Consider the following 13,618-nt stretch of genomic DNA (forward strand, 5'->3'; position numbering starts at 1 on the left):
CAGTGTATGCTTTTGACAATTGGTACCATATGAAGAATCTAATAGGTACACCTACCTAGGTTTTGCAAATCTTGAAGTAGAAGAAGGGTCTAGCCTTATAGTTGGTCCAGTGTCTAAAAGGGTATGTTGAAGATGGGAAGTAGCTGCCCCTAGATTTATCTTGTTCTCATCGAGATAATTTGAAATCACATTATTTCAAAACACCAACAATACCTCCTTAAATAGGTAATTATAATCCTTTATCACTTAAAAATTATCGTAGATCCTAGGTTTTTTTATCAAATTCAATAGATACATTAAATTTGTCCACCTTTTCATTCATCTTCTTCTTTTCTAGAAACTTCTCCTTAAATCAAGTCTTTGATCACTCACCTAACCCTTTCCTTGTATTAAATAATTGAGGTCATCAATCCTTATCTTTAACATGCTTTATATTTTCTTAGAAATCAACTGTCTTGGGTAGAAGTGACAATTTCCTCATAATTTGTTAAATGTTGTCCTTCGGCCAACACTATCTAACACTCAATCATCATTTAATTTCTTGGTCACTACTAACTATTCTATTTGGAACATGTACCAACACTCAATCAATACTGATACTTAGTCAACACTATATTTTGCTCAGCTTATACTATCACTCAGTCAACTCTAGCATTACTTGGCATAAATTTCAAGTTCCTTAATCTTCTACTCTTTCTCTCAATTAAGCCTATGCATTTGGTCATTCTTTGATGACTTCTTGTAGACTTTAGCACAATTGTCTTCTTCACTCTAAATAATAACTTTATCTTGTTAATGTCAAACCAATCAAGAGCCCATTATAGTTCCTCATAACTCAACCTTTCATCTAGGTCCTTTTGTTATGCCCTTCTTCTCAAATCATCTTGATATGGCACTCTATTAAGATATAATTGTCTTACCAATAAAGTTTGACATCAATGACAACATAACAATTCTTTCAATTATAGTTTCCAATGATATCCCTCTTTGGCATTGATGGCAACCTTTAGTTACCATGCAATCTAAAACATATAATTTCTTCAAAAATCTAACTCTATTTTTAGTATTAGATACTCATTAGTTTCCTTAGTTTCATTTTGATTGTCATCTCAATATCCAAAAATCATCATTTTTAAGTTTCATTTTGATTCTCATCCATGCATCTCTAATATGCAACAAATAGACTTCCTCTATCATATCAAATCATGAAATCAATCAACTTCCTCTTGGATTGGTGGCAACACCTTGCATATATTCTCCTTCTTTGCAACATATCTTTAACTCTTAATGAATAACTACCTCTTCATATGGTAATTGTATATTATCTCCCTTATTTACATTGTCTCAATGTTTGACAACAATGCCAAAGACTGGTAAAAGTACAAAGTTGTGTCACCTTTCAAGTTGACTTATTAGAATGATTGAATTTGAGTATTTTTTTCTAAAACAAAATTGTTCAAACATATGATCTAGATAAATTCATTCTAGCTAAGTAATATATGTTCTCACCCTTTTCCAATTAGAAATGTTTGTTAAATGCATATTTTATACTAAATACTAATACTAAAGAAAAAAAAAATTCAGAAAATTGATATTTCAATAACTCTTACTCTTTTTAATGATATTTTTTAATGCCATATGAATACCATTTTATAGAGTTCAAAGTCAATAATATTCTCATATAAATTTTATAGCATTTTAATTAGATATAGTATAATGCAATTAAAAAATATTGCAAGTACATATTTTAACACTTGAGAAGATGTTGATTTTGAGAAAGAAAAATATAGTAAATCAAATCCAAAAAAAAATTCAAACATATGATGTTCTAGACGAGAGATTATTCTTCCATAATGTATAAATTTATTTTACTTAGAATAGATTTATTTCAAAAATGTGGTGGGAGATAAAACTATTGAGTTAAGGTGAGTTGAAATTTGAATTGTTATAAAAGAGAAAATATAGGCCAAAAGTCAATTTATTTTGTATTGATCTAGATATATATGTAATATATAACATGTATTTTGTTATTCTCCCTTCACTACTTTAGGAAGTTCCTAAAGTATGACTTTCGGCATCAACTTGCAAGATATGTTGATAAACACATTTCATGCAAAGCTCCATCTAATTCTATGTAGTCTTGTCTAGGGAAATCACCCCTAATTTACCTCTTAGATACTCATGTGCATCCTTAGATAAAGTCTTAGTGAAAATATTATCCATTTTCTCCTTGGTGCTCACATATTCCAATCTCACTTCTTTATCTTGAACCAACTCTCAAGTAATGATACTTGATAGCAATATGTTGTTACAATCTATAGTCCATTGATATAACTAAGAGATAGGGAGGGGGGGTGAATCAGTTATCCAACTATTATCACAATTATCAACCTTAAACAAACTTAACCATATGAGTAATATAAACTAAAACCACAACAAGATACTTATACATAATAACACCAAATATGTTAACTAGGAAAACCCTTGATCAAAGGGAAAACCCTAGTGGGGATGGTACCCACAAGATGATATAATAATATAAATATTCCTTGTTAGAGGATGGACCCTATTAGGAGTCTATGAATACATTCAATACATATGATTCCATGTTAGGAGACTTTGAATCCCTATTAAGAGATTCCAACCCTATTAGGAGTTGTGGAAGATAGTTGGACCCACTTCCCAAATAGCTTCAAGGGAAAGACCAATGAAGTGGTTGTCCAAATGATCTCTATATTATTCCTAGTAGAATAATAGAATTGTTCTATACTATTTCTTCCTCTTTCTTTGTCCTGTCAACTGGACCTTTGCTCCTTCTGATCTTGTAACTAGATCACAAATCTCGCATCCAATAATCCCTTGGATCACTTACACATATTCAGTAAGTGCTCTGCTCCTTTTTTCACTTTGCACTTCATACAATAATCACAATACTTGAACACACATTACAATTAAAGAAAACATCTTTCCTTTATACCTTATCTTCATAATAATTCCTTGAGTTGGCCTTGAGGCTTTCAAAATTAATTATAATAAGATAATTAATTAATTAGAATTACAATAGCATTGTCAGCTCACAATCTATACAAAACTTTATATGTGTGATACTAGGGTTTGCATAGTTGTTGGCATCATTAGTTGATTGTTCTCTATCACTACCTAACTATGCATCTTTTTATTACATCTTAGATTTAAGATAGCCAACAAACATCAAGAACTATTTTCTTAATACTCTATCTCTGAATTGCTCTTTGTAAATCAAGTACAACTTTCATATGTCGTTGACTCAAATTTGGTGCACTTGACCATGTCATAAATACACTATGTCAAACATGTCCATAGCTATGCATCACTAGATAATCAAACCATTGTCCATACCATTAAGATCTATTTTCGCTACTGAGCCAGTCTTTACAGAAATTGTGCTATGTTGACATCAATGAAAAAAATGATCATGAATGCAACATGTCAATACTCTCCAATGCTTAGAATACTCCCACAAAGTAGTAGTATCATCATTTATGCTAACAATATCCCCTTTGGAATTGATGAGAACATAGATGAAAAAATATCTAAGTTCCAATAATACCAAACAATGTTATGTTGTTGTTGCTAACTAGCATCAGTTGTCCACATGCTAAAAAGAATCTCAAACACAATAGATGCACACAAGTGCATACTCCTTAGACATCAATTGTTTACTTCACACTAAATAATTCACAATATATCAGGTGCACATTCCTTCTTCCTTTCATGAATCTTTCTAAATCTCTCTAATGAGATATCTCTCCCCCATACTTTAAGAGATGCATCTTTCATGCATATTCTCCCCCATTGACATCAATGTCAAGAACTTCAATCTCAATGGTACTAAATACCAATTGCCAATATGCTACACCAAGTCATCAACCAGATCAAGTGTCTAAACACTCTTTATAATACCAAATACCAAGATTCCTTAGTGACTCGAATCATCATAGATACTCCCCCATGTAGGAAGCATCAACATTCAGTCCATGTTAATAATAGTGCTCTATACTATTAGACTAATGAACTCTCTACATCATCTACTTAGAAGTAGGTAGAGGCATAACCCCAAGCATACCTCTTAAGTACTCAAAAGTATCTTTAGGTAAAGGCTTCATAAAGATATCTACAATCTTATCTTTAGTACTCACATATTCCAATATGATCTCCTTTTCTATTACTTTCCCTATCATCACATGATACTTAATAGATATATGCTTAGTCTTAGAATGCAATACAAGATTCTTATACATATTCATTATACTTGTGTTATCATAGTAAATGATAATAGGTTCTTGAAACTCAATTCTAATATCCTTCAACATCTTCTCTATCTACATAACTTGATTATAGTTATTTGTTGTTGTTGCACACTCTACCTCAATAGTACTCTATGAAATATAATCTTTTTTCTTGCTTCACCAAGTGACCAATCTTCCTCCAAGAAATATTTCTCCACCACTGGTGCTCTTCCTATCATCCATACTACTTGCCCAATCTACATCAATATATGCACATAAAGTGAAATCACTCAATCTGTCATACAAAGTTCTATATTTAGATGTCCCTTTCAAATATTTGAATATTCTCTTCAAATCTATCGATAATCCCAACTGCATTTTCTATATCTAGTTTGGTATGAGTCAGATGTTGTAAACCTCCAATCATGGATCTATATTTCTTCTACTCTACTACAAGTGTCTCATCTTTGTTGGATAACATGTGACTAGTTATCATAGGTGTACCAACTAGTTTACAACTTTCCAAACCAAACCTTCTCAACAATTATTTCAAGTACTTAGCTTGTGAAATGAAAATACAATCACCATTCTGTACAATTTGCAATCTTAGGAAAAACTTTATTTCTCCTATCATGCTAATATCAAACTCATTCTTCATCTTTTTAGCTGAATTATGACTTGCTTCATTGTTACCTCCAAAAATGATGTCATCAACAAATATTACAATAATCAACAAGTCATTTTCAACTTCTTTCAAATACAAGTTACTATTTTTCATATCTTTAGAAAATCCTAGCTTTGCCAAATAACTTTCCAACCTTGTGTACCAAGTTCTAGGTGCTTGCATTAGATCATATAAAGCTTTCTTTAGTCTGCATATAATGTCTTTGTCTTTTGATAAAGGAAAAACTTTAGGATGCTCAATATATACCTCTTCTTCAAGTTCTTCGTTCAAAAAGGCCGATTTAGCATTCATCTGATAAACCTTGAAATTCTTATTTTCTACATAAGCTAAGAACATCCTTATTACTTCCATTCTAGCTAAAATTGTATATGTTTCCTCATAATTTATGTTTTCTTACTATGAATATCATTTGCATACAAGTCTATCCTTGTTTCTCACAACTTCACCTTGTTCATTCATCTTGTTTCTAAATACCCATTTGGTTCCTATCACATTCTTATCTTTAGGTCTAGGAACTAACTCCCATGTATCATTATTTACTATATGATCCATTTCTTCCTCTACTTTTTGAATCTAATGATCATATTTACTTGTTTTATCAATTCTTTTAGGTTCAATTTGAGATATCAAACACTCTTCCTCATTTATTCTATTCCTTGTCATCACACCCTTGCCTTTGCTTCTAATTATTTGCTCAAGAGGGTGATTCCTTGTCAAATTCATGTTAGGGGTACATGTTGACATCTCAACTCTTATCTCTTCTCTTGGTTAAGATCCCTACTCTCCTCTTTGCTCAATAGATAGTACATCCTTTTGAAAATCATTGTTAGTCTCAAAGAAAAGTTCAGCATTTGTCTAACAATTCTATAATTATCTTCTTCATCATCTGAATTATAATCTACCATCTTTTCCTTACTTCTAAACTCTTCATCAATCCTTATATTTGTGCATTTTACTATTGTTTGACTTCTGTAGTTGAAATCATCTCTATTAATGTAACATTTTCTCCCAAATATTCTAAAATACTTAACTAATGGTGAATGAACAAACCATAGTTCATAAGGTGTCTTGCACATTCTTTTCTAATTTATACTTTGTTTAAAGTATATATTGTTGTATTGATTGCTTCTCTCCAAAATGTCTTAGAAACATCATTCTCAAACAACATCGCTCTTGTTGCTTTTGCTACTTGTTTATTCCTTCTTTCATAAATCTCATTTTTCTTAGGTTTTCTAGGTGTAGATAGCTATCTTTTGATTCCATTCTCTTCACAAAATATGTTAAACTCTCTAGAGGTGAATTCTCCTCCTCTATCAAACCTCAAACACTTTATATTAACACTAGATTCATTCTCCACTCTATTCTTAAATATGTTAAACTTCTCAAAAGCTTCAAATTTCTCTTTAAGAAATACTACCCACATCATTCTAATGGAATCATCGACAAAAATCATAAAATACCTTTCACCATAGAATCCTCTTTTTCTAGAGGGACCATTCATATCTGTGTGAATGATCTCTAGCTTTTCTATGGTAGTGAACTTCTTTCCAGGAAATGATACTTTCTTCTACTTATCCAAAATATATTCCTTATAGACAATATTAGTAGGATTTGTAATCTTGGGCAAGTCTCAAACTGTAAAAGTGTTACTAACCTTCACAATATTAACAAAGTTTATGTGATAGAATCTTTTGTGCCATAACCAATTGTTATCCACTTTAGCTACCAAACAAGTCATTTCAGTGGGATTCAACTGAAATACATTACCTCCAGATCTCATGCTAGTTCCAATCATCTTAACATCTCTATCTTTGACAATGTAGGTCTTCTTAGTGAACTAAAATAGATAACCCTTGTCCACCAATTGTCCAACACTCAACAAGTTATGCTTTAATCCATCAACAAAATAGACATAATTAGTGTTAGTTTTACCATCAAGAGTAATGGATCTAATTCCTACTATATGATAGGCTACATTGTTACCAACTCTAGCAATACCTCCATCATGATTCTTGAACTTAACAAACTTATTCATATCACCAATCATGTGATGTGAACAACCATTGTCAATTATCCCATCAGCTTTCTTTTCTACTAGGTAAATTAGAGCTCTTTCTTCTCTAATTAATCTATCAAGATCATATTCCTTGATAGCCACAAATCCCAATTCACCATCACTTTTGTTTTGACCTTTTTCATCAAATTCTTCATCTCCATTTGGATACAAATAGTTTCCATCTCTATCTCTTCTAGGCTTGAACTTTCCATTACATTTTTTTCTCTCTTTTAGGAATTTTAGATGCATAATGACCAAAATCATTACAACTCAAACATTTAAATATTTTATTACCATATTTTTCTCTTCTCATAATAAGGGATATTCCTTCCTGAATCTTCTTGTCTTTATCAGATCTATTGCTACCAACAAAATCTCCATGAGTGCTTGTACTTCTTGTCAAATTAGGTCGAATGTTCAGGGTACTGAAAGTTGTTTTGACTCTTGCTAGATCTCCAAACTATCTCAAATCTACTTCTTCTTATTCTAATCTTCCAAGCAACATTTCCTTTGTGAAATCCTTAGCCTAGTACATTACTAGTTGAATCATCTGAGCTACTAGCTTAAATGGTGGTGCCAAACTTTTGAAGATCTTCAGTATAACTTTATCATCTTCCTTGGTTCCACCATGAGACCTTAATCCTGCAACAATTTATGATATTCTACTAACATAACTTCTTATAGATTCATCTTCCATCATTTTAGCATCTTAAAATGCACATATCTAATTTTGTAATCTCATTCTTTTTGCATGATTGTCACTTTCAAAACTAGATTCTAATCCTTTCCAAATTGCATAAGATGTTACAAGTGACTTTACCTAATTGTATTCATTCTCTAGAAGAGATCTTAGTAGAGCTTCTCTTTCTCTCATCTTACACATGAATAGATCTCTCTCTTTTACACTACATCCTTCAATCTTTTCTTCTTCAACGATTGTCTTCTTTCCCTTTGTCAAGATCCAATATCCCAAACCCATGCACAATAGATGAGTCTTCATCTTCTACTTCCAAATTTCATACTTGGTTCTATTAAATCTAGGACTATCCTTTCTAAAAATATTCACCATCAATCTCCTAAATTTGTCAAACTTATTTTCAAGGTCATAATTCACTGGTACCAATTGTTAGAATACATAGTCCACTGATATAACTAAGAGTGTGGGGGGTGAATCGGTTATCCAAATATTATTAGAATTATTAACCTTAAAAAAACTTAACCATATTAGTAATATAAATTGAAATCACAACAAGATACTCATACATAATAACACCATATATGTTAACTAGGAAAATCCTTGATTGGAGGGGAAAACTAGGTGGGGAAATTACCCACAAGATCATGTACAAATATATATATTCCTTGTTAGAGGATGGACACTATTAGGATTTTATGAATACATTCAGTATAAATAAATCCTTGTTAGGAGACTTTGAATCCCTATTAGGAAATTCCAACCCTATTAGTTGTGTTAACCCCGTTAGGAGTTGTGGAAGATAGCAGGACCCACTACCCAAATAGCTTCAAAGGAAAGATCAATGAACCCACTGTCCAAATGATCTATGTATTATTCCTTGCAGAATAATAGAATTTTATTTTACTATTTCTTCCTCTTTCTTTGTCCTATCAACTAGGCCTCTACTCCTTCTAAATTCAATAATCACTTGGATTGCTTACATGCATTCAGTAATCACTCTACTCATTTTTGCACTTCACACTTCATACAATAATCACAATACTCGAACACACATTACAATAAAGGAGAACATATTTCCTTTATAACATATCTTCATAAAAATTCCTTGAGTCAGCCTTGAGGCTTTACCAATTAATTATAATAAGATAATTAATTAATTACAATTACAATAGCATTGTTGGCTCACAGTCTTTACAAAACTTCACATGTGCAATACTAGGGCTTGCACACTCATTGATGTTATCAGTCAACTCTCCTCTATCACTACCTAATTGTGCATCTCTTTATTACATCTTAGATGTAAGATAGCTAACAAACATTAGGAACTACTTTCCCAATACTTTATCTATGAATTACTCTCTATAAATTAGGTACATGTTTGACTTAGACTCTGTGCAGTTTTCCATGTCATCAAGACACTGTGTCAAACATGTCCATAACTATGCATCACTAGAAAATCAATCCATTAGTTGTACCATCAACATCTATGTCTTCTACTCAGCTAGTCTTTATAGAAATAGTGTTATGTTGACATCAATAACAAACACAGTCATGAATGTAACATATCAATACTCTCCAATGCTTAGAATACTCCCCAAAAGTAGTATCACCATTATTCATGCTAATATATGCTTGATCTTTGTGTTCATTATAGGGTTCTTTTATATATTTATAGGACTTATGTTGTCAAAATAGATAACAACAGGATTAATGATCTCTTCCTTCATCCCTATCAATAGTTGTTTGATCCATAGTATGTTTGAACAATTCACTAATGTTTCTATATATTCAACTTCTTTTTTTCATTGTGAAATACAATTATGCTTCTTTCTTCACCAATAAGCTAATCTCTTTCCTAGAAAGAAAGCTCCACCACTTGTACATTTTCTATCATCAAAATTGCCTACCAAATCAAAATTTCTATACACTTTTAGTTCAAACTTGACATTCTTCTTTTAATATAGACCATAGTCCTATGTTCCTTTTAGATGTCTTAGTATTATTTTTGCTATCATCATGTAATTCTCCTTAGGATTTGTAGAAAATATTGCAACAATCCTATTGTCACAAAAGTTTTCACCCTTGTCCAAAGTATTTACCTAAGGACAACCTTGTGAAACATGGAAATAACCACCAAGTTGTGGAACTTGAACTGTGATGTTAAGTCTCCAGAAAAGGCTGACTTCATTTGCTATCAAGATGCACCTAACTACTCTTAGAGAGGAAAAGAGAGAAGGAATACAAAGAATCAAACTACCTAATCTATTCTAAGGGGGTGATGCACCAAAATAGAGTGTTCAAACCAATCTCTACCCATACATGCACATTTGAACTATTATGACATCAAAGATATATAGAATTAGACTTGTTTAGATCCAACAATCACATAAAGATCAGACAACCAAAATGGATAATACAAGGAAGAAGAGAATTCAATTATATATTATTCATAGGTCAAAAAGAGATACAATCATACAAATTGCAGATAGCCACAAAACATTGGAGAAATGCAAATAGCTCTTGCATAGTCATTAATGGCTGAAGGAGACAAGGTAGGATATCATTAGTACCAGAGTAAAAGGGAATTTATAGTGAACTTGCAGAGCAATATCATAGAAACAGAGAAGGCTTGACCCTAAGAAAGAATTACAATTTTTCTTTTATAGTTCAAGCATAATTGAGATATTTCTTACTGAAGTTACTCCACAACCACTGCCATTAAGTGCTTAGCAAACAATCAAGATGATCCAAAAAAAAGATTTGATTTGGTACACCTGCAAAGGCATGAAAATCATGGAAACCTTAGCTAGAGTAAACTCTAAAGTGATGGAAACGACGCCAATCAATGCATAGTTGGGTCAACATAAATTGAATCAAAGACATAAGAAGTGGTTTGAGTACTTGCAAAATTTTACATTTGTAATTAAGCACATGAGTGGAGTAACTAATAAAGTTGTTGATGCATTGAGTAGAAGACATTCTTTGTTGACTAAAATGAAGGTTGAAGTTCTTGGTTTTGATGAAATGAAAGAGTTGTATGATGCTGATCCTGATTTTTTTGAGGCATGGAGAGAGTGTACAACACCAAATTTGACAAATCATAGAAGTAAGTATGATGAGTATTTCATTCAAGAAGGTATGTTGCTCAAAGGTATTCAGTTGTGTATCCCTAGAAGTCCTATGAGGTTGAATCTGATTAAGTAAAAGCATAGTGGTGGATTGGTTGGTCATTTTGGAATTGATAAGACATTGAGTTTTCTAAAGGAGAAGTATTATTGGCCACAAATGTATAAGGATGTTCAAAAATTTATGAAGAGTTGTGGAGCTTATCAAGTTGCAAAAGGAGTAAGTCAAAATACTAGTTTGTATACACCTATTACTATTCCCGAGAAACCTTGGACTAACATTGGTATGGATTTTGATCATGGATTACCTAAGATAGTGAAAGGGTATGGTTCTATATTTTTTGTGGTAGATAAATTTTCTAAGGTGGCTCATTTCATACCATGTAAAAAGACATCAGATGCTAAGCATGTTGTTGAACTTTTCTTTAAAGAGATTGTGAGATTGCATGAATTACCAAAAAGCATTATTTTTGACAAGGATAGTAAGTTTGATGGCTATTTTTGGAAGACTTTGTGGAAGAAGATGGGTATTGAGTTAAATTTTAGTTCTGTATTTCATCCATAGACAGGTGGATAGATAGAGTTTGTGAATAGAAGCTTGGGTAATTTTCTAAGATGTTTAGTAGGAGACAAGCCAAGTAATTGGAAAATGGTATTGGCACAAGCTGAGTTTCCATATAATAATTCTATGAATAGGAGTATAGGGAATATACCTTTTGAGATTATTACTAGAATGCAACCTATAGGAGTATCAGATTTGAGGGATGTGGTTGGTGAAGACAAGAGAAGTGTTGCAGGGAAGCATTTGTTGATTTAATGGAGTCTTTGCATAAGGAAGTGAAGTTGAGGTTAGAAAAAAGTAATCAAAAGTATAAGGAGAATGCTGATAAGAATAGAGGACATCATGTTTTTCAAGTTGGTGATGAGGTGATGGTTCATTTGAAGAAAGGAAGATTTCTTGTTGGAACATAGAGTAAGCTGAAGATGAAGAAGTTTGGACCTTGTAAAATATTGAAGAAGTTTGATAGTGGTAATGCTTATGAAGTTGAGTTACCTAATAACATGGTTATATCTCCTATATTCAATGTTGCTAATCTATATAAGTATCATGAGTCAGATGATGAAGTTGTTGTACTTTGTGATTATCCTAAGAAGCAGATTGAAGAAGTTGAATAGATATAGAATCAGAGAGTTGGAAAGAGCATAGGAGGAAGAGATTACTATGAATATTTGGTGAAGTGGAAGAATAGACTAGTTGAAGATGCTACATGGATTTCTCAATCTAAGTTGGATGCAGCTCAGGTTGTGACAACTACATAATTTAGGAGAATCATTTCCCCAACCCTGGTTGTCTAATGTAGGAGCATCCTAGGTTTTCTTGTTATCCTACACTTTTTTTCATTCTATTAGTTTCTGCCAAGTTCTTAAGTTGATGCCGAGTCTTTGGTGGTTGATTGATCCTTTGGGTGTCAAGTGAGTCCTTTGGTTGCCAAGTGATCCTTTGAGTGATGAGTGATTCCTTTGGTTACTGAGTTCCTTTGGTTGTCGAGTGATTTCTTTGGATGTCAAGTTTGTAGTTTCCACTAAGTGATTCCTTTGGATGCCAAGTTCATGTAGATTTTGAGTGCCAATTTTGGAGAGCTTAAATTTGTTGAGTTATCTCTGTCTAGTCCCTATTTGGGCTGACTTTACTCGCATTTAATTTTGGTATAAGTAGTTAATATTTGTTAAAGAGTCAACTTGTGGCTTTTCAATGTTCTAGAATCTTTTGTAAGCTATTTTTGGCAAGTATTTTAGGAAGTCTAGGATTGAGTTTTAGGTTTTTTTTGGGAAGAGATGATTAGGGAGCAGAACTAGAAAGTGTGAATTTGAAGCTAGATCCTAGATTTTAATGTATTTTGTATCTAGCCATAAACCAGAAGGCCTTATAGTTGGGCATTTATGTTGAATATTTGAAGAATCAATGAAATTTTTTTCTCTTCCTCCTTTGATTGTTGATTCCAAATGTTAGATTTTTGTTGTGTTAACTCTTGCAGGGTGGTTTGGAGAGCTGGATATGCCATTGGCCCTAGTTTTCCCTATCCTCCTTGCATCATGAGTTCATGCTCCTTTTGCATTTTCTAGGCATGGGAAATGCTAAAAGCAATCTATAGACAATAAAAAAAATTGATCCACCATTAAAGAGTTATTTTTTACTTGCTATTAGTATGCCAAGTTAGATGCATAAATGGGTCAATAATATTCAACGTTCATTCTATACTTTTCCTACAATTCTATTGAGTAGAGACTCTTCTCCTTTCTAGCTTGGACAAGTAAAACACCTTTACTAGGTCAACCAAGGTTTTATGATCCTACAATCATCAATGTATATTATGGTTGGGGACACTCTTAATAATCTCTATGATCAGCCATTAAAGAGTTATTTTTTACTCGCTATCAGTATGCCAAGTGAGATGCATAAATGGGTCAATAATATTCAACGTTCATTCTGTACTTTTCCTACAATTCTATTGAGAAAAGACTCTTCTCCTTTCTAGCTTGGATAAGTAAAACACCTTTATTAGGTCAACCAAGGTTCTATAATCCTACAATCATCAATGTATCTTATGGTTGGGGACACTCTTGATAATCTCTATGATCTTACAATCGTCAACTTCTCGTAACATCAGGTCTCCCTTGAAGTTTCTTTATGATCTTATGATTTTCATTATGCTATAACAATTCCTTTATCTTTGTGCCTTTGGAAGACCTCTACAGCTACACTTACAATCTTACATTAACCACATA

Source organism: Cupressus sempervirens, chromosome 3 (genome assembly GCF_028749045.1).
Source record: "Cupressus sempervirens isolate cs-2001-9-10 chromosome 3, ASM2874904v1, whole genome shotgun sequence".
Classification (NCBI taxonomy): Eukaryota; Viridiplantae; Streptophyta; class Pinopsida; order Cupressales; family Cupressaceae; genus Cupressus; species Cupressus sempervirens.